This window comes from Papio anubis, chromosome 5 (assembly GCF_008728515.1).
Source record: "Papio anubis isolate 15944 chromosome 5, Panubis1.0, whole genome shotgun sequence".
Taxonomy (NCBI): Eukaryota; Metazoa; Chordata; class Mammalia; order Primates; family Cercopithecidae; genus Papio; species Papio anubis.
In genome coordinates, this window is record NC_044980.1 from 156,450,135 (window position 1) to 156,473,722 (window position 23,588).

Here is a 23,588-nt window from a genome sequence, read left to right on the forward strand (position 1 = left end):
TCCGAGTTTTCATCAAATTTGGCACAATTTTGGCCATTGTTTCTTCAAATACTTTTTCTGTCCCTGACACCATTCTTCTGCTTAATAGTTTCCTATAATCTATTGTGACTGTTTATGTTATTACTTTTTCCTCTGTGCTTTATTTTGGTGTATTTTTTTGCTATATTTTCAAGTTCACTTTGTTCTGCAAAGTGAATCTACTGTTAAGTGTTTCCAATGAATTTTTCACTTCAGATATTTTATTTTTCATGCTAGAAGTTCCATTTGACCTTATATCATCTGTGTCTCTTCTCAGTATGTTTATGGCTTTCTTTAACTATTTGAACATAGTTATACTAGCTGATAAATATGTGTCTACTAGCTCCATTATCTGTGTCACTGCTGAAAATTTTTTTTTTTTCTTGACTGATTTTTCTCCTAGTTTTGCATAACATCATTGCCGGGGCAGAATGAGCTGCTTATTTTATTTTATTTTTGATAGGGATATAAGCTCCATGAAGATAGGACCTTCTCTGCCTTATTCTCTGCTAAATCCCCAGCTCCTGGAATAGGGATTAACTAAGTTTATCTGCCATGTCAGTGGCAGAGCTGGAACTGAAAATCCAGCTAGGGTTCTGTGGATGGGTAAAACCTGAGATGTGATATATTAACCAAGAACTAACGGTACTCACTCTGGTCTAAGAAAATATCTCGTATTTCTTTGACTTTAATTTTGTCCTCTCCATCCCTTCCCATTCCCACTATTATATCTTCTGTGATCTACCATTTATAGAAAAACTCTAAATGTGCCTCTTTTGTTTTTTGTCCTAGAAAATAAGTTGAAGAAGCAAACAACAGTTTGGCCATTAGCTTGTTACTTGGGGAGGGTGAGGAAATATAGAGAGAACAAATCAAATGAACATTTGTAGAAATTATTCTGATTTATACACACATACATATGTCTGGTTAGTTCTATATTATAGAGTCCTAGAAGTGGGATAATAGGATCTTGCCAAATTGCTAGCTAGTATGTAGAGAATATTTGGGTTGAATGTTAGCCAGATTTTCCAGATAAGAAGTAAAATGGAGGCCGGGCATGGTCGCTCACGCCTGTAATCCCAGCACTTTGGGAGGCAGAGGCGGGCAGATCACGAGGTCAGGAGATCGAGACCATCCTGGCTAACACGGTGAAACCTCGTCTCTACTAAAAATACAAAAAATTAGCCAGGCATGGTGGCGGGCAGCTGTAGTCCCAGCTGCTTGGGAGGCTGAGGCAGGAGAATGGTGTGAACCTGGGAGGCAGAGCTTGCAGTGAGCCGAGATCACGCCACAGCACTCCAGCCTGGGTGACAGAGCAAGACTCCATCTCAAAAAAAAAAAAAAAAAAGGTAAAATGGAGAGCTCTACAACACCGTGATGGTTTATTTTGGTTCCCTCCTTAAATCTATATTCATTCAACAGCAAGTGCTCTGTCAGCATCTAAAAATCCTAGGTGTTGCCCCATTATCTAATCCACAGATCCACAGTTGCATTTGTTTATTGAGTTCCAATAGCATCCAGTCTTCACCAACCCTCTGATAAGTCTATGGTTGGAGTAGTGCAAAAGTCATGACATGAAGAGCAGAAAAAAGGAATCTGTTGTACATTTATTAGACTAATCCATTTCATCCCTCTTAATAATTTCCTGTTTCTGTTCCAAAGCAATATCTTGATATGAGTGCATTAGATGTAGATGCACAAACACTTTGTCATTTACCGAAATACAATACATCATAGGCAGGAGAAAAACAAAACCCAAGACAAAAACAATGAAAAGATGTTAGCTCTGTGTTTTTTTCCATGACACTGAAATTATATTTATTATGAGTTTCAGTGTACAATAGCATTTGATCACTGGTCAAGCATATGCTTGCTTGCTTTTACATCTTTCCCAATTTTAATAATTAATATTTAATTACAAAAGTTTATTATGACATTACTTATTGAAAGTTTCATTGAAGTGGTGAACTTTTTAAATTATAATTGATTAATATGTGTTAAGGATATTAAGGATATTGCTATGGACTAAACATGTCCCCCCAGAATTTATATGCTGAAACCCTGACCCCTATTGGAATAGTATTAGGGGATAGAGGCTTTTGGAAGTAATTTAAGTTTATATGAGGTAATGTATTAGTGCATTTTCATACTTCTGATAAAGGCATACCCAAGACTGAGAAGAAAAAGAGGTTTAATTGGACTTACAGTTCCACGTGGCTGGGGAGGCCTCAAAACCATGGCAGGAGGTGAAAGGCACTTCTTACAGGGTGGCGGCAAGAGAAAATGAGGAGGAAGCAAAGGTGGAAACCCCTGATAAACCCATCAGATCTCATGAGACTTACTATAAAAAGAACAGTATGGGAGAAACTGCCCCCATGATTTAAATTATCTCCCACTGCATCCCTCTCACAATGTGGGAATTATGGGAATACAATTCAAGATGAGATTTGGATGGGGACATAGAGCCAAACCATATCATCCTGCCCCGGCCCCTCCAAATCTCATGTCCTCACGTCACAAAATGAATCATGCATTCCCAACAGTCCCCCAAAGTCTTACCTCATTTCAGTGTTAACCCAAAAGTCCACAGTCCAAAGTCTCATCTGAAACAAGGCAAGTCCCTTCTGCCTATGAGCCTGTAGAATCAAAAGCAAGCTAGCTACTTTCTAGACACAATGTAGGTACAGGTATTGGGTAAATACACACATTCCAAATGGGAGAAATTGGCCAAAACAAAGGGGTTACAGGACCCATGCAAGTCCAGAATCCAATGGGACAGTCAAATTTTAAAGCTCCAAAATGATGTCCTTTGACTCCATGTCTCACATCCAGGTCATGCTGATGGAAGAGGTAGGTTCCCATAGTCTTGGGCAGCTCCACCCCTGTGGCTTTGCAGGGTATAGTCCCCTTTCTGGCTACTTTCACAGGCTGGCGTTGAGTGTCTGTGGCTTTTTCAGGTACACGGTGCAAGCTGTCGGTGGATCTCCTGTTCTGGGGTCTAGAGAACAGTGGTCCTCATCTCACAGCTCCACTAGGCAGTGCTGCAATAGGGTCTCTGTGTGGGGGCCCCAATGCCACATTTCCCTTCCACACTACCCTAGCAGAGGTTCTCCATGAGGGCCCTGCCCCTGCAGCAAACTTTTTTGCCTAGGCATCCAGGCGTTTCCATACATCATCTGAAATCTAGGGGGAGGTTCCCAAACCTCAATTCTGGACTTTTGTGCACCTGTAGGCTCAACACCACATGGAAGCTGGCAAGGAGTGGGGGTTCCACCCTCTGAAGCCATAGCCCAAGCTGTACATTGGCCTCTTTCAGCCATGGCTGGAGCAGCTGGGACACAGGGCACCAAGTCCCTAGGCTGCACACAGCATGGGGACACTGGGCCTGGGCCATAAAACCACTTTTTCCTTCTGGGCCTTTGGGCCTGTGATGGGAGGGGCTGCCATGAAGGTCTCTGACAAGCCCTGGAGACATTTTCCCCATGGTCTTGGGGATTAACATTAGGCTTCTTGCTACTTATGTAAATTTCTATAGCTGGTTTGAATTTCTCCTCAAAAAATGGGTTTTTCTTTTCTACTGCATCGTCAGACTGCAAATTTTCTGAACTTTTTTATTCTGTTTCCCTTTTAAAATGAAATGCTTTTAACAGCACCCAAGTCACCTTTTGAATGCTTTGCTGCTTAGAAATTTCTTCCACCAGACACCTTAAATCATCTCTCTCAAGTTCAAAGTTCCACAAATCTCTAGGGGAGGGGCAAAATGCCGCCAGCCTCTTTGCCAAAACATAAGAAAAGTCACCTTTGCTCCAGTTCCCAACAAGTTCCGCATCTCCATCTGAGACCATCTCAGCCTGGACCTTGTTGTCCATATGTCCATATCACTATAAGCATTTTTGTCAAAGCCATTCAACAAATCTCTAGGAAGTTCCAAACCTTCCTACATTTTCCTGTCTTCTTCTGATCCCTCCAAACTGTTCCAACCTTTGCCTGTTACCCAGTTCCGATGTCACTTCCACATTTTTGGGTATCCTTTCAGCAATGCCCCACTCTACTGGTACCAAATTACTGTATTAGTCCATTTTCACTCTGCTGATGAAGACATACTCAAGACTGGGAAAAAAAAGAAGTTTAATTGGACTTACAGTTCCACATGGCTGGGGAGGCCTCAGAATCATGGCCGGAGGTAAAAGACACTTCTTACATGGCCACAGCAAGAGAAAATGAGGAAGAAGCAAAAGTGTAAACCCCTGATAAACCCATCAGATCTTGTGAGACTTATTCACTATCACAAGAACAGTATGGAAGAAACTGCCCCCATGATTCAAATTATCTTCCTCCGAGTCCCTCCCACAATACATGGGAATTATGGGAGTACAAGATGAGATTTGGGTGGGAACATAGAACCAAACCACATTAGGTAATGAAGGTGCTGCCTTCATGATGGGATTAGTGTCTTTAGAAAAAGGGAAAGAATAGAGCTTCCTCTCTCTCTGCCTTGGGAAGATAGAATAGAATGAGATGATGGCATCTGCATAACAGGAAGAACACCCTCATTCTAGACACCAGATCTGTCAGCACCTTGATCTTCGACTTCCCAGCCTCCAGAACTATGAGAAATAAACATTGGTGGTTCAAGTCACCCAGTCTGTACTCTTTTGTTAGAGTAGCCCAATCTAAGACATGTATACCATACAGCTAGATGGTTTTACAATGTTATTTTTAGCATTCTGTTTATACCTGTTTCTTCTCCTTTCTTCTCTGATTATATAATTGTTAAATCCACTCTTAAATCTCCTAAGCTTTAAAACTCTAAGTCATATTCAATTTTTCACTCTTCCCCCTAACTGCTATGCATTGTGTTTCTTCCATAATATCGATATTAATTTTCTGTTGCTGTGGTAACAAATTACTGTAAACCTGGTGGCTCAATACAGTGCAAATTTATTGTCCTGTAGTTCTGGAGGTCATAAGTCCAAAACGGGTTTTGCTGAAATAAAATCAAGGTGTTGCTGGGGCTACATTTCTTCTTGAGGCTCTGAAAGAATTCCTTTCCTTGCCTGTTTTCTCTCCTAGAAGTTACCTGCATTCCTTGGCTCATGGCCCCTATCTTCAAAGCGAGCAATGCAAGACTGAATCTTTCTCACCTTACGTCACTCTACCACAGACCCTTCTGCCTTCCTCTTCCACATTTAAGGAGTCCTGTCATTACACTGGGCCCATCAAGAAAATCCAGGATAATTTCTCTATTTTAATGTCATCTTATTAGCAACCTTAATTTCATCTGCAACACTGTCTTTTCACAGATTCCGGGATTTAGGTCATAGATCCCTTGGGGGGAACATTATTCTACCTACCACAATACCTATCATATGTATTTCTTCTTTTATTATAACTATGTGACTCTTTTATTTCAGGCCCACTTAGTAAGATCATCACAGTAACTTTTGACTTTCTTTTCTGCCTTTAGTTTCTTATCTCTCTCTAGACATTCTAATGTCTGGTGGCTAACTCCATAAAGGCAAGCGTAGATTGTTAAATCTCTTCTCAAAAAGCTTCATTAGCAGCCTCTTCAGTAAGGCAGTGCTCACCAAGCTCTTTTAATTGTGCAACCCATCAGTACAAATTTGTACGTATACTAATATGTTTTTATTTAGTTATTTATGTTCATATACCATTGTACTAATATATTTTAAACTTATAAACATACATAAAACAAATTCAAAAAGATGAGCAAAAGACAAAACAAACAAGATATTCAGAGATTAAAATTTTTAAATTTGTAACTCAATATTTTCCATGATGAGGTTATACATGATTATATTATAAGAATCCTAGCTTAACATTTTGATTTAATAAATTGAATATTTTGGAGTTAAGTCCAAATTATTTGCTGTAAGTGTTATAATTTTGGAAGGTCCCTCAGAAAATACATACGAGAGAGTATAATGTTACTGCAACAAATCATGACACTCAATTTTGAGTATTTTGCCAGTTATGTGAAAATTTTTTCTTTTTTGGCTGAAATTTGACACCTAAATTTCTGCCTTCCTTAACATTAACAGGTTTTCTTGCAAATTAATTATTCAAGTGTTACATATTAATAAACACTTCGAACCATCTGAAACTTCATTTAGAAGAGTTCTATAGACTAGAAAAATGCATTTCTAAATTTAAGTGTGGTGACTTTTTTTGAATACATGATATACTTAAGTCATTTTTAGTAACAATTTGTTTTTAAAAATGGAAGAAGTTTTCCAAACATTGATATTCTAAATGTTCTCTCCGTAGCTTTTTTTCTATCCCAAAAGCTGTACTTTTTTTTTTACTTTCTTAGGTATGAAAATATTTATATTTACCAGGGAGAGGCAGGTAAGGCATATGTGAGAATAATCTATTGTTATCCTAGAAAATACTTGCAAATTTGAAATATATTTTCTATAGAAGGAAAACATATAACTCATCATCTTGAATTTGACAACCGTATAACTCCTTTAGGTATGCTCCCTTCAGATAACCAACAAACATCTGGGTGATACATAAGATGTTCTTGGTGAGTCTTCATCCTATTATTTAAAGTATGTAAGAACGCTACTAATTAAAATTACCCATATCAATAACATCTCAAGGTGGCTATGTAAGTGCTGAAAGTGAAAGCCAGGTTCAGAGAAATGGCCCTGTCTCTCTCAAGACTCCTTATATGTATCCCTTGGTGATTCATGTCCATCTGACATATATGTCAAATAAAGCCATTTCAATTTTTATATTTCAAAAACTTTGGTAATGAAATACGGTCATTTTCAGCAACATGGATGAAACCGGATGTTATTAGGTTAAGAGAAGTAATCCAGGCACAGAAGAACGAATATTGCATGTTCTCACTCATATATAGGAGCTGAAAGAATTGATCTCATGAGGTAGGGAGTAGAATGATAATTACCAGAGTCTGGGAAGGGCTGGGGAATAAGGGGGTTGAAGAGAGGTTGGTTAATGGGTACAAACATTCAGTTAGATAGAAGGAATTAGGTCTAGTGTTTGACAGCACAGTAAGATGACTAAAGTTAACAATATATTACATATTTCAAAATAGCTAGAAGATGTGAAACATTTAAAACACAAATGGTAAATGTTCAAGATGACAGATGTCTTAAATACCCTGATTTGACCATTACACATGTATGCATTTATCAAAATACCACATGTAACCCCGAAATATGTACTAATATTGTGTGTCAATGAAAAAAAAAACAATGAAACTAGATGCTTTTAACATGTTCTTCCTATGTGGATAGATTGGTTATTTTTTAAAACCCCAATTTTTAGAACTGTGTGCTAGGATATAAAACCCATGCTGTTGTAATGGAGTTCAGATCTCATTTCAATTTGATGACTCACCTGTGATTTTTCTACCCGGTACATTTCCTTATGTTATTGCTCTACATAGATTACCATTCTCTCTTCTTTCTTTAATTTTACTTTACCTGGTTCTCAAAATTCCATGCATCTTTCAAGCCACAGGACCTGACTTATTGCAGCTGCACAGCACATGCTGGCCGAATCAAAACCTTCTGTTTGTCTTTTGGTGTACTTTTCCGAACTTGTAATTACATAGCCATTTATTTGCTGACCTGCTTGTTTGTCTCACTGAAAAAATTCACGAAGATATATAGGGACTGTGGCAGCTTTATTTACCATCAAATAAATATTCGCACCTTTGTCAGTTACTTGTACAAAGTAGGTGCTTTATAACTGCTTATCAGTGAATAAAGGTTATAGAATTATGAAGCTTTCACTGATATTTCTTACCAACTATCCATAATTAATATTTTCCTTTTCTGTTTTTTAGGATTTGTGCTTTGTATAAACTAGATACTCAGTAACTATTGAGTTAGAAAAAGATGCAATAAGTGACTCAGGCTTTTTTATTGTTTGCTTTTTGTTTTGTGGTTAGATCCGATCCAGCAGTAAAGGTACAAGTGGAGTGTTGATTGCCAGAGTGCTGTATAGTTGAGATGGAAAGTTATTTGGAAGGGTGCCTGATGCTGAACATCAAACCTTTAGTTGTTCACTTACCGAAGTCATGTCTGTATATGCCATTTCACAGCATTGTGCAAATTGCTTATGACTGTACCCGGTAGAAGGATATTCAACCCAAACTCAATTGCAGCAGTTTAAAAATAAACTCCAGAGTCCAATATCACAACTGTTTTCTTCCTTTTTGATCTTACCTCATTAGGGGGACAGGGTAAGGGTGGTCTAATGTGCCGAAATCTGTCAATACTTTGTGTTTCTCATTCATTAAAACCTTCAGATCTGTTTTCCTAGAGGCTCCATTTACGAGGGAGGGCGAGAAGAAAAACACTAAACAGGTGTTCTTGACTTGAAAAACAGCAATTTCAAGCAACTCACAAGGGGAGAAGTTGGAAATTTTCAGATTCAGAAGTTGTCACAGGGAGATAAATTTGGGTTACATATTTGTCTCTTGTAAACAGACTTTCTTTAACATAAATTTGTGCAGTGCATGAGACACCTGATTTCTCTGGGGGCAGACATGCTTCATGGAACAATTGTGCTGTAGAGAGATAGTGAATATTTTCCGAGCCTTCTTCCAAATACACAAGCTTGAGCTGAAGGAGTACTATGCTAAGCTGCTAATATGGAATGCCAGCTTCCCCTAGGACGAAAAATATCTACAGGAAAAAAATATCTATGGTAAATAATGGGGTTGATTGATAGGAAGTGCCTGAATTTTGAGTAGTCTAAATCAACTTTGAATGTTTCTATAATGCAATCATATTATTTGTCGGATAAACAAGCTAGTACATTAAGTATCTTATACAAAAGGACTGGACAGTACTGTGTTCTTCTCTGTAGCAGCATCTATCTGAGGCAAGGAGAAAGTTCGAAGAGCTATTTTCTATAAAAGTTTTTCTCAAAATGTGGTCCACAGGGCAGTAACTTAGCGTCACTTAGTAGCTTGTTAGAAATGCATATCCTTGGGCTCCACCCCAGAAGTACTGAATCAGAATTTCTGAGAGTGGGGTCCAGCAATCAACAGTTTTACAGGTACTCCAGGTGATTCTGATGTATGCTAAAGTGGGAAAACCATTGTTCTACAGAAATTCATTACTTCATTCAACAAATATTTGCTGAGTATCTAATAAGTTTTAGGCGCTGATAATACAGCAACATGAACAAACACGCAAACTCTTGCTCTCTTACAACTTATATTCTCATGGATAATGTGGAAAAGTCAAGGGAAATAAATTCATTGGCTGGAATATACCATTTTTGGCCCTGCAAGATGCTCTCTTTTTTTTTTTTTTATTATTATACTTTAAGTTCTAGGGTACATGTGCACAACGTGCAGGTTTGTTACATATGTATACATGTGCCATGTTGGTGTGCTACACCCATTAACTCATCATTTACATTAGGTATATCTCCTAATGCTATCCCTCCCTCCTACCCCCTCCCCACAATAGGACCCAGTGTGTGATATTCCCCTTCCTGTGTGCAAGTGATCCCATTGTTCGGTTCCCACCTATGAGTGAGAACATGCAGTATTTGGTTTTCTGTTCTTGCGATAGTTTGCTGAGAATGATGGTTTCTAGCTGCATCCATGTCCCTACAAAGGACACGAACTCATCCTTTTTTATGACTGCATAGTATTCCATGATGTATATGTGCCACATTTTCTTAATCCAGTCTGTCACTGATGGACATCTGGGTTGATTCCAAGTCTTTGCTATTGTGAATAGTGCCGCAGTAAACGTACTTGTGCATGTGTCTTTATAGCAGCATGATTTATAATCCTTTGGGTATATACCCACTAGTGGGATTGCTGGATCAAATGGTATTTCTGGTTCTAGTTCCTTGAGGAGTCACCACACTTTCTTCCACAATGGTTGAACTAATTTACACTCCCACCAACAGTGTAAAAGTGTTCCTATTTCTCCACATCCTCTCCAGCACCTGTTGTTTCCTGATTTTTTAATGATTGCCATTCTAACTGGTGTGAGATGGTATCTCATTGTGGTTTTTCAGTTACCACGATGTTAGAGGTAGGCTCTTGTCAGAAGTTTCAAGGTAAGCCTTTTGTAACTGAACCAGATTTATTTCATTTGAAAATGTAAATTGCATTTCCTGTCATGGCCATCTCTCCTGGGACTATTTTCAACATTTCTACTTGATACTCATACACAAATGGGTAGTTGATCTGCATATACTTGTTCTCCAAAATAATTTGTCATCTTTCTGTGCTTGACGCTGTAGGCACTGAAAATGCAGTGATTGACATGATCCTTGGTATCTGGGCTGTTACTCTGTGAAGGAATATCATTGAACCACGTGATATCAAGGACATACAACTCACAGTCAACAACAGATGGCTCAGATTATTAAATAAGTGTAAATAAACATTCTTATCGTAAAGCATTGGAGGAAGAGTAGGTTCTGAGCATTGGGTGTTAGGTAGGCTGGAATCAATAGGAAATAACCATCTTTCTTCCAGCTAGTCATTTATTCAAATGCTATTTTTTCCAACTTTGAAAATATTCATAATAAAACATGTGAATAGGTCAGGCACAGTACACAAATATAGTGGAGTACCTGACGTTCCTCATAACTGTTTTCCATAACTGCTCTTCACATTAGGCCTCAGTCTGCCCATCTGTGAAACCCACCTGTGAAATGTGTTTATTGAAAATGTTTGACATATTGGTGTGTCAAGAAAAACAACTCAAAAAGGAGACGTTTACCAGTTATGTAGTATTTCTAGGGATTTGTAATCAATTCTTATGGTTCTGTGCAGGCCGATTTCTGTTTTTCATTTATGTGTTTCATGGTAAAATGGTGTGTGTGTGTATGTGTTTGTGTGTGTGTACGCATGCACTTCACTTAAGAAGTAAAATGGATAAATCAATTTTTTCATTATAGTACAAACATTTCAGGAAAATTAGTAGTTAATTTGCATACTTTCAAAAGGCTATGGTCTAGAGCAATGCTGTCTATCAGAACTTTCTGAGATCAGAGAAATATGCTAACTCTGTATTATCCAATATGATATTGTCCAACTGGCCATGTGTGGCTATGGAGCTCATGGAATGTGGCTGGCATGAATGAGGAAGTGAATTTTTATTTAATTTAATTTAGCTTAATTTAATTAATCTTAATTTAAACTTAGCCACATGTGGCTGGTGACTACCATTTTGGGTAGAGCAGGTTTAAAGAGATGTTGAAAAATACCTTTTAAAAAAGGTCAACATCTAGTTATGCAATCTACAAATTAGATTATTTTAGTCTTAGATTCTGATTATTAGTTTATTTTCATTATTTTCATGCCTGAATTACATTCTCAAATGTAATCATTGTATTCCGTGGTGCTCATATTTGGTGGTGCTCATGTCTTCCTTCTTCTTCATTGTCTAGTAGTATTTGCAATGTTATCTGCCCCTGCTTTAAGATGGCACATTAGCCGCCTTAATGCTGCAGCATCCTGACTTTCTTCCTCATTCTCTCCTTGGTCTTTTCCTCTTCTTTCCAGTTTCCCTCAGTATTATGGATATTCACTACAACTCAGACTTACTCTTTTGGATTCAGCACAAAGCTCTGACTCATGTGTTCCATGAGAAAATATGTCTAATTCTGATCTTCCAGTGGTCTATCTTAGCATCTCACACTTTCTCCTTGAAATTTCCTATTTGATACTCAAAAATCTAAGTTTAAAATTAAAATCTAACTCATAATTTCTCTTCCAAAATTAATTCCCCATGCAATGTTGAAAAGGCACTGCTGTATTTTCTGTTATCTCAACTGTTATTTTCTGTTATCTATACTAGAAGGCTTGGCCATCCTTGACTTTTCACACTTCCTTGCACTCCCTTTCAACTCAGTCAATACATCCTAGCTGTTCTTCTTCTTCTTCTTTTTTTTTTTTTTTTAAATGGACAGTGCATGAATTTGTATGTCCTCCTGGTGCAAGGCCTACGCTAATCTCTGTATCATTCTAATTTTAATATATGTGTTGTCAAAGTGAGAACAGTTCTATCTTTTTACTAGATATTAGTTCATAATATGTTTCCTTTTCATCTGTCCATACCAGGCTTAGATCTTCTTTAGTTGACATGCATTATTTTCAGTCCCCAAATTGGTGTTATTACCTTCAGTCTCAACTGGGGTTGTACTACCCACTTCGATTCTCTCTCATCCAACTTTTCTTCACGCATCTTATCCTTCAGGTACATGGGACTGCCCATTCTTGCTGACTCAGGCTTGCTTTTCCAACCATGTGCTTTTGCTTAAAACAGCTAGCTCTGACAAAATTGAGTTGCCTTAATTGTATATTCAAATCCTACATGCCCAAGTCTTTAAGGTTTATTCTGTTATTCACACATTATTCATCAACTGCTTAGTGAGTGTATGCTGTATGCAGGCATTGAGCTGGGCTAAAGACAAAGTGAGAACAGGATCTCTGCTTTCAAGGAACTGACATTTTAGTGGGAGAATCTGGCGAGTAAGTAGGGAGTTATGATAGAGTGTAATCAACTTTCATCTCATCATCTTCTGGAAACCATCCCAAGGCGTGTTGGCTCCTCAGAACTAAGATATTACTCTTAATTACACTTAATTATATTACTAATTTTTATCTGTTTCCCTATCACTGATACACTTTAATTTGTTAATCTTATTTGCTTGATTAGACTATAAACTCCTTAAGGGCAGAAAGTAAATTTCGTATAACTGAATATACCTCATAGCCTCTAGCCCACAATATTTTATATAAAACTACATATTCAATATCCAGCAATTTATAAGAGAACTTTTTTTTTTTAACCTTTGGGAATCTTGCCTATACACTGCATATTCATTTCTCTGCCCATATAAAATAGAAGAGTATAGTGAGAGAAAGTGAGGTTTGTTCATATTCAGTTTATATTGAATGCCACTTTTTTCCAATTTTGCTGTTGAGCCCGTCCACTGGGTTTTTTATTTTATTTTATTTATTTCCATGGGTTTTTGGGGAATAGGTGGTGTTTGGTTACATGAATAAGTTCTTTAGTGGTGATTTCTAAGATTTTGGTGCACCCATCACTCGAGCAGTGTTCACTGTACCCAATGTGTAGTCTTTTAGCCCTCACTCCCCATCCCACCCTTTCCCCCGAGTCCCCAAAGTCCATTGTAAAATTCTTATGCCTTTTCATCTTCGTAGCTTAGCTCCCACTTATGAGTGAGAACATACAATGTTTGGTTTTCCATTCCTGAGTTACTTCACTTAGAATAATGGTCTCCAGTTCCATCCAGGTTGCTCCAAATGCCATTATTTTATTCCTTTTTATGGCTGTGTAGTATTCCATGGTGTGTGTGTATATATATGTCACATATATATACACCATATACAGATATATACCACATATATACACCATATATGTGTGTGTATGTGTGTATATGTATGTGTGTATATATATATGCACCACATTTTCTTTATCCACTTGTTGATTGATGGATATTTGGGCTGGTTCCATATTTTTGCAATTGCCAATTGTGCTGCTATAAACATGCGTGTGCAAGTATCTTTTTCATATGACTTCTTTTCCTCTAGGTAGACAGATACCCAGGAGTGAGACTGCTGGATCCAATGGTAATCTATTTTTAGTTCTTTAAGTAAACTCTATGCTGGTTTTCACAGTGATTGTATTAGTTTACATTCCCACCAACAGTGTAAAAGTATTCCCTTTTTACTGCATCCAATGTCAACATCTATTATTTCTTGATTTTTTGATTATGGCCATTTTGCAGGAGTGAGGTGATATTGCATTGTGGTTTTGATTTGCAATTCCCTGATAATTAGTTATGTTGAGCGTTTTTTCATAAGTTTGTTGTCCATTTGCATATCTTCTTTTGAAAATTGTCTATTCATGTCCTTAGCCCCACTAAAAATCCTGCTTTTTGATGGGATTTTTTTTTTCTTGGTAATTTGTTTGAGTTCTTTGTAGATTCTGGATATTAGTCCTTTGTTGGATGTATAGATTGCTAAGATTTTTCTCCCACTCTGTGTGTTGTCCGTTTACTCTGCTGATTATTTCTTTGGCTGGGCAGAAGTTTTTTACTTTAATTAAATCCCATCTATTTATCTTTGTTTTTGTTGTTTTTGCTTTTGGGTTCTTGGTCATAAAGTATTTGCCTAAACCAATATCTAGAAAGGTTTTTCCAAGGTTATCTTCTAAATTTTTTTTTGGTTTCAGGTCTCAGATATAAGTCTTTGATCCATCTTGAGTTGATTTTTGTATAACGTGAGGGATGAGGATCCAGTTTCATACTGAATGCCAATTTTCAATGTGAATTGAATTACTTATATTATTTAAAGTATAATAAGTATTAGAAAATGTTAGATGCTTATGCTTCAGATTGCCCTTATTCAAAATCCTCAATAAATCTTAAAAATGCAGAACATAAATTGGAATTGTAACTACAAACTACTATGAAATTTATGAAATATATGCTAATAATAAGAAGCCAATAATAAAATAATTGTAAGATTATGTCAACGGATGTTGATATTTTTTGAAAGTGCATCTTTTATTAATGTAGTTGAATATATGAAGCCCTAATTGGAAGAAGCAGATTTTTAAAATAGAGTAATTTTTAAAACTAAGTATAAATGTGCACTTGGCATCTGAGCAAAAAAATGAGAATTATTCTTTTTTTTTTTAAATTATACTTTAAGTTCTAGGGTACATGTGCACAACGTGCAGGTTTGTTACATATGTATACATGTGCCATGTTGGTGTGCCGTACCCATTAACTTGTCATTTACATTAGATATATATCTCCTAATGCTATCCCTCCCCCCTACCCCCTCCCCACAATAGGACCCAGTGTGTGATGTTCCCCTTCCTGTGTCCAAGTGATCTCATTGTTCAATTCCCACTTGTGAGTGAGAACATGTGGTATTTGGTTTTCTGTTCTTGCAATAGTTTGTTGAGAATGATGGTTTCCAGCTGCATCCATGTCCCTACAAAGGACACGAACTCATTCTTTTTTATGGCTGCATAGTATTCCATGGTGTGTATGTGCCACATTTTCTTAATCCAGTTTGTCACTGATGGACATTTGGGTTGATTCCAGGTCTTTGCTATTGTGAATAGTGCCGCAGTAAACATACTTGTGCATGTGTCTTTATAGCAGCATGACTTATAATCCTTTGGGTATATCCCCAGTAATGGGATGACTGGGTCAAATGGTATTTCTAGTTCTAGATCCTTGAGGAATCGCCACACTGTTTTCCACAATGGTTGAACTAGTTTACAGTCCCACCAACAGTGTAAAAGTGTTCCTATATCTCCACATCCTCTCCAGCACCTGTTGTTTCCTGAATTTTTAATGATTACCATTCTAACTGGTGTGAGATGGTATCTCATTGTGGTTTTGATTTGCATTTCTCTGATGGTCAGTGATGAGCATTTTTTCATGTGTCTGTTGGCTGTATGAATGTCTTCTTTTGAGAATTGTCTGTTCATATCCTTTGCCCCCTTTTTGATGGGGTTGTTTGTTTTTTTCTTGTAAATTTGATTGAGTTCTTTATAGGTTCTGGATATTAGCCCTTTGTCAGATGAGTAGATTGCAAAAGTTTTCTCCCATTCTGTAGGTTGCCTGTTCACTCTGATGGTAGTTTCTTTTGCTGTGCAGAAGCTCTTTAGTTTAATTAGATCCCATTTGTCAATTTTGGCTTTTGTTGCCGTTGCTTTTGGTGTTTTAGACATGAAGTCCTTGCCCATGCCTATGTCCTGAATGGTATTACCTAGGTTTTCTTCTAGGGTTTTTATGGTATTAGGTCTAACATTTAAGTCTCTAATCTACCTTGAATTAATTTTCATATAAGGAGTAAGGAAAGGATCCAGTTTCAGCTTTCTACTCATGGCTAGCCAATTTTCCCAGCACCATTTATTAAATAGGAATCTTTTCCCCATTTCTTGTTTTTGTCAAGTTTGTCAAAGATCAGATGGCTGTAGATGTGTGGTATTATTTCTGAGGGCTCTGTTCTGTTCCATCGGTCTATATATCTGTTTTGGTACCAGTACCATGCTGTTTTGGTTACTGTAGCCTTGTAGTATAGTTTGAAGTCAGGTAGCGTGATGCCTCCAGCTTTGTTCTTTTGGCTTAGGATTGTCTTGGCAATGCGGGCTCTTTTTTGGTTCCATATGAACTTTAAAGCAATTTTTTCCAATTCTGTGAAGAAAGTCATTGGTAGCTTAACGGGGATGGCATTGAATCTATAAATTACCTTGGGCAGTATGGCCATTTTCACAATATTGATTCTTCCTATCCATGAGCATGGAATGTTCTTTCATTTGTTTGTGTCCTCTTTTATTTCACTGAGCAGTGGTTTGTAGTTCTCCTTGAAGAAGTCCTTTACATCCCTTGTAAGCTGGATTCCTAGGTAAAAAATAAGAATTATTCTAATTCTCTTTCCATATAAACTTATTTCTCTTTGCTTTTGTTTTAATTTTTAAACAATGGTTTATGAAGGTATAGTTGTTCATAAAATAAACTACACATATTGTAAAATTTGATATATTTTGATGTATGTATGGGCCAGTGAAGCTATCAACACAATCAAGATGATGAAAATTTCCATCACTCTTAAACATTTCCTCATTTTTAAAAATTCTTCCCAACACCCCTCCTTATCTCCCCTGCCAAAGGCAATCGCTCATCTCTTCTGTCAGTATAGATTTGTATTTTTTTGTAATTTTGTGTAAATGGAATTATATACTTTCTTGTCTGGCTTCTTTTACTTAATATAATCTCAAAGAGATTCATCCATGTTATCGCATTTAACATTAGTTCACTCCTTTTCATTGCTGAGCAGTATTCTATTGTGTGTGTATACAACAGTTTTTCTATTTACTAGTTGCTGGACATTTGTATTGTTTCCAGTTTGGGGCTATTACAAATGCATGTACCTATGCTTTAGTCTATTGTAGATAAATATCTAGGACTGGAAGGACTAGGTTGTGTAATAAGATGTTAGAAAGCCGTTTTTCAAAGTTGTTGTGCCATTTTACATTTCCAGTCACAGTGTATGAAAATCCCAGTTGTTACACATCCTTGCCTACACTTGGTATTATCACCCTTAAAATTTGGGCTGTTCTAATGCATATGTAGTTACATTGCATTATGATTTTATTTCATGTTTTCCTAATGACTAACAGTGTTGAGCAACCTTTTATGTGTTTTTCAGCCAATTAAATATTTTTGTGACTATCTGTTCAAATATATTGCCCGTTTTTTGTTTATTTTTCTTCTTCTTATTTAGTTATAAGAGTTATACTCTGACTACAAGTTCTTTATGTGATATGTTTTGTTACTGCTTTCTCTGAGTTTGTCGTTTGCCTTATTTTTTAATCTTTGAAAAGAAAGACAATTAAATATAATGATGTCTAATTTATTTTAAAAATTTTGTGCCTTATATTTTATATATTATATCAAAAAAAACCTTTGCTTCCCTTAAAGTTACAAAGATTTTCTTGTTTTTCTTTTAGAAGTTTTGTGGTTTCAGGTATTGCGTTTAGGCTTATTTCCATTTGGTACGGATTTCATATGTGGTGTAAAATGTGATTTAAAATTCATTTTTTGGCATGGATGTTTTAGCACTATTTGTGAAAAAGATGAATCTTTCTCCACAGAATTACCTTCATGATTTTGATGCCTTAAACAATCATTAATCTAGTTTCTGTCTTTGTAGACTTGCCTGTTCTGGTTATTTCATATAGATGGAATAATAAAATATGTGATATTTTGTGACTGACTCATTTCACTTAGAATACTGTTTACATGTTGTAGCATATATAAGTGCTTTATTCATTTTTATGGTTGAAAAATATTTCATTGTATGGATCTACTATATTTTATTTATTTGTTCATCATTTGATGAATATTTGGGTTATTTTCATTTTTTACTATTATGAGTAATGCTGGTTATGGACATTTATGTACAAGTTTTTGTGTCGACATATGTTTTTATTTCTTTTGATTATTTGCGTAAGAGTGGAGTTGCTGGGTTGTGTTTTAACTCTGCCTTACTTTTTGGGAAACAAAGTTTTCTCTAGTGGCCACATCATTTTACATTCCCACAAGTGATGTATATTGGTTCCAATTCACCAACACTTGTTATTTATTGTCTTTTTAAATAGGTGTGAAGTGTTATCTCACTGTAGTTTTGATTTGCATTTCTCTAGTGGCTAATGGTGTTGAGCATCTTTGTATGTACATATTGGCCATTTGTGTATCCTTTTTAAACAAATGACTATTCAAATTGTTTGCCCATTTTTACATTGGGTTTTAGTCTTTTTATTGTTGCACTATAAGAATTCCTTATATATTCTAATGCAAGTCCCTTATTGGATCCGTAATAGTCAAATATTTTCTCCCATTGTGTGGATTGTCTTTTCACATTTTCATGGTTTCATTTTCTCTGTTATTTTAAAGATTGCTTTAGGATTTATGGCATACATTTTTAATTTATCACAGTCTACCTTCAAGTGATAGTGTGTTATTTCACATATTGTATAGAAACCTAGGAAATTTACAATAGTGTATTTTCATTTTCTTACTCTTGGCCTTTGTATATTGTTGTTAAGTATGCTGTGGATCCCACATTACATTGATAATTATTATTTTTGTTTAAGCAATCCATTATCTTTTATGTGGATTTAAGTAAAATAAGAAAATTTATGGTATTTTAGATTTATTTCTATAGATCTATATTTTTATCTGGTAGCACTTACCAATATTTCTACCTGAATAATTTTTTTTCAACATTTCTTCTAGTTGAAATTTACTGATGATGAATTCTTTCAACTCCTGTATGTCTGAGAAAACCTTTATTTTAATACTGTTTTTGAAAGGTATTTTTGCTGGGTATAGAATTCTAGGTAAAGAGTTTTAGTTTTTTCCTTACTTCAGTATTTAAAGGTGTTATTTCACTGTTTTCTTGCTTATGTTGTTTCTGATGAGCAATCTGCTGTTATTCTTATCCATAAAATATCTTTTTTCTTTAATTGCTATTATGATTTTCTCTCTCTCATTGATTTAAAAAATATTTATTATGATGTTCCCTAATGCAATTTTAAAAATATTTCTTGAACTTGGTGTTGATTGAGCTTCTTGGATCTGTGGGATTATAGTTATTTTTTTGTTGTTGTTTGTTTGTTTTGTTTTGTTTTGTTTTGTTTTTTTTGAGATGGGATCTTACTGTCACCCAGGCTGGAGTACAGTGGCATGATCATGGCTCACTGTGGCCTTGACCTCCCCAGGCTCGGGTGATCCTCACACCTCAGTCTTCTGAGTAGCTGGGACTATAGACATGCCCCACCACACCTGCCTAATTTTTTGTATTTTTGTAGAGACGGATTTCTCCATGTTGCCCAGGCCAGTGTTGGATTCCTGGGCTCAAGCAATCCACCTACCTTGGCCTACCAAAGTGCTAGGATAACAGGCATATTTTTAGCATATTTTTGTTTATTATTGCTTCAAATATTTTTTTCCTCCCCATTTTGGGGACTCCAGTTACATTTATGCTTAAAGTTATTCCATGACTCACTGATACTCTGTTCTTATATTATTATTCTTTTTTTTCCTTATGTTTCCTTTTAGATAGATTCTAATGGTATGTGTTCAATTTCAGTAATATTTTCTTCTGTAATATCTGCTCTTAAGTTATAACAATTATAAATATCCTTGCTTGTATTCTAACATCCATGTCAATTTTGGTTTAGTTTCTGATTATGGGTGATACTTTTCCGCTTTCTTGTATATCTGGTAATTTTTAATAAAATGGCAGACATTATGAATTTTATCTTACTAGGTTCTGGATATTTTTGTATTCCTACAGATGTTATTAAGTTCTCTTTCTGGGATGTAATTAAATTATTCGAAAACAGGTTGATCCTTTTGTGTCTTTGTTTAAAGATATTATTGAGAGGGAGGCAATGTTAATCTAAGACTAATTACTCCCCACTACTCAGGCAAAGTATTTCTGATCACTCTGTCTGGTATCCCATAATTATGATGTTTTTAAGTCAAGCTGGTGAGAGTATGCATCATCCTGGTCCTACATGATTACTGAAGACCTTTTGCCTTTTGTATTGTTCTTTTTCCTTGGCCTTAGTTTCCTCACGTGCGTGTGATGATCAGCACTCTGTTGAATATTTGAGAAGAACCGTCTCCATACCTTTGGAGTTTGCACTTTGTGCTGCTTTCCCTTCCTTGGTACTGTGTCATTCAAGTTCTACTTTTCTGGTTTCCCTGGAAGCTCAGCTTCATCTTCTTATCTTAAAAAGTAGGATATGAGTGGGGCCTCTCCAAGCGGTGGCCTGGAAATTCTTTCAAGGTTGTGCATTGGGAAAGTTGTAGGACTCACTTTTATTTTTCTCTCAGAGATTACTGTTCTTTGTTTTCAGATGTCCAGTGCCTTGAAAATCATTGTTTCATATTTTGTCCATTAATATGGCTAATTTAGGCAGCAGGGCAAATCTAGTCCCTGTTACTATAGAGGCTGTGTAAGGCAGAAGTTTAAAAATGACCTTGCAACATTTGTCACCCTAATTCCCAAGACTAAATGTGGTAGGTTGTTAAGCCTGTGAATATGTTACATTACATTTCAAAAGCATTTTTGCTAATGTAATTAAAGTCAGCAGACAACTGACTTGCAGATGGGGAGATTATGCTAGATTATTTAAATGGACTTAAGTAATCCCATGAACCCTTTGTTCCAGGTGTGAGAGATTCCAGGTGTGGGAAGGATTTGTTGTATCATTTAAACTCATCTTTAAAAAAAAGTAGGGGGCTACCTAAGAAGGAATGCTGGGTGGCCTATAATAACAGCAAGAAGCTCCCAGTTGACATACAGCAAGTAAATAGGGTCCTTAGACCTAAAGCCACAATGAAGTGGATTCTTCCAATACCCTGAATATGCTTGGAAGTGAATCTTCCCCAAAGCCTCCACACAAGAGCTCAGTCGAGCTGACACCTTCATTTTGGTCTAATGAGACCCTCTGCTGGATTCTCAGCTGACCTACAGACTGTAGTATGACTAATGGATCTTGTTTGAAACTACTAAGTTGATGGTTATTTGTACACAGCACTATAACGCTAATATAGAAACACATAGTCTTTACATTTTCCCTGATACCAAATGTATGGCTACTTTGTATAAGCTCTATGTATTAGCCCAGACTTGTGCTTGGTACCTTTCTAGTCTACTACTAGTATAATCCTCCTGCTTTACTGGAATTCTACCTTTTTTTTTTTTTTTTCAATTTTTCTGGTGATCACTTTTCACTTCTAGCTCAGTGTTGCTACTCTGGGCTTCTCCATCATTTATCCTGGTAATGAGAAGTATCCTCTATTTAGCCACCATTCTCTCTCTCTTTCTTTCTTTTTTTATTTTTTTGAGACAGAATCTCGCTCTGTTGCCCAGGCTGGAGTGCAGTGGTGTGATCTGGGCTCACTGCAACCTCTGTCCCCCGGACTCAAGGGATTCTCTTGCCTCGGCCTCCCGAGTAGCTGGGATTACAGGTGTGCGCCACCACGCCCAGCAGGTTTTATATTTTTAGTAGAGAAGGAGTTTCGCCATGTTGGCCAGGCTGGTCTGGAACTCCTGACCTCAGGTGATCGTCCTGCCTTGGCCTCCCAAAGTGCTGGGAGTACAGGTGTGAGCCACCATGCCTGGCCCAATCTTTCTGGTATTATTTGCTACATAAAGGTTTAGTAGCCTCTGTCTTTATTCCCATAAAACTCACATAAAAGACTGCCTGAAGGAAACTGGAATGTAGAAAACGAGTAAAATGTAACTGTTCTTCATGTTCACAGGTTGTGCTCATTACAGGAGATGCCTCAACTCGCACCCTTGATCTGTGTTGTCCCATCCTAGCTGGCTACCTCAGTGATGAGACCCACACTCTTGATCATCCTACTGTCTCATTTCCAATGTTGGTATTTATTAAATACTATTTAATGCCATTGTTAGGATTAATTCATCTTCCCTCTGAATTCTGGACTGAAAGTTTTAAACTATAAGATACATACCTTTTAAAAAATGCCTCTAGTAACTAAGTACAATTACCATGGCTTAAAAAGTCAATTTATTTTTTTACTTTGACTTTTTGATACTTTCACAGTTTATCAGCATATTGGAAATGAGAAATAATTTTATTTAAATGTATCTTTTGGTTTCCTTAATAAATATTACTATGACTATGCATTTATTAATGTTTTAAAAATCCCTGAAATATGTTTATTCTATTTGCCTAATTTGCCTATATTTACCAAATAAAGATCTCTTCTTCTGAAAAACTAAATAAATGTATCAAGTATCAAATATTAGGTTGTACCAAATTCATTTTACTGAACTAGACTTCTTAATTTAAAGCCTGAGTAATATGGCTTTAGTTATTGCATACAATACAATGTGATGATTGTCATTTAGGCTAATTTTTCTACTTATTTTAAATATTCAGATAGCAGGAATTACATGGTAACAGCGGCAGAAAGTTTTTGAGAGTAGATCAGTGTATGCATAGGATAAAGTAGTGTATATGTAGGATAAAGTTTTGAGAGTAGATGTATATATAGGATAAAGTTTTGAGAGTCGATCAGTGTATATATAGAATACAGGAGAAATTCTGTAGGCTGACATCATAGATTGTACAGCTGGATAAAATGGTAGTAGAAAAGGTCATCACCTAAGTAGAAACTGTAGCCATGGCATATAGAGTTGATAATCATCTTACTTTCCATTATTGTAAGTCTTCAGGTATCTGAAAAAGTCTATGGAAAATCCAGATTTTACCACCTGTTATCTCTGGTGGTTAGGATTCATTACTAGTGATTTTTATCTTTTTCTTTTATTGCTTTGCTGTATTTGTCTACAGTGTACATTTAGTTTTTGTGTAGATCTTTGAAAACGTTAATTTAAAAACCTCTTTGGCATACCATAGTCTTTTTTTCTAAATTTGTAATTGATAAATTAGGATCACTCAACTGACTTCATAGACTTTTGCATTAGAAAATTTTAAATGCAACTATTTTCTTAATCAGAGGATTGTTCAGGTGAAGTTAGCATGTGAGGGAAACGGATAGAAATGTAAACATAGAATACTTTGAAAATTACTAGCTATGGCATTCTTGTCTTTGGCATCACCAGTAGTTACTGTATAGGGCACTTTGGATTGCCGTATCTCTCAAGGGAATTAGTTTCTATAAGGCTAAATATCAAGGGCTTTGTGACAGTAGTTTATTTTGCCATCAGCAAGATTAGTATCTCAGCATTCTAGACCCCATAGAATTCCTATAGCCATTGCAGAAGACTGACTATATTGACATCGGATCACTTGGTAATTACAGCCTTAGCATGAGAAGTCACTGTCCAAGGTGAATGGTATTTCTTATACATTCTAAATATCAGGAATACCAGTATTACCAGGGCTGATCCAGAGTGTCTGTCAAATTCTCCAGACTGCTGACATCTGAACATTGATCAGTAGCTTCATGTTAGCATTTTCACTGTATCC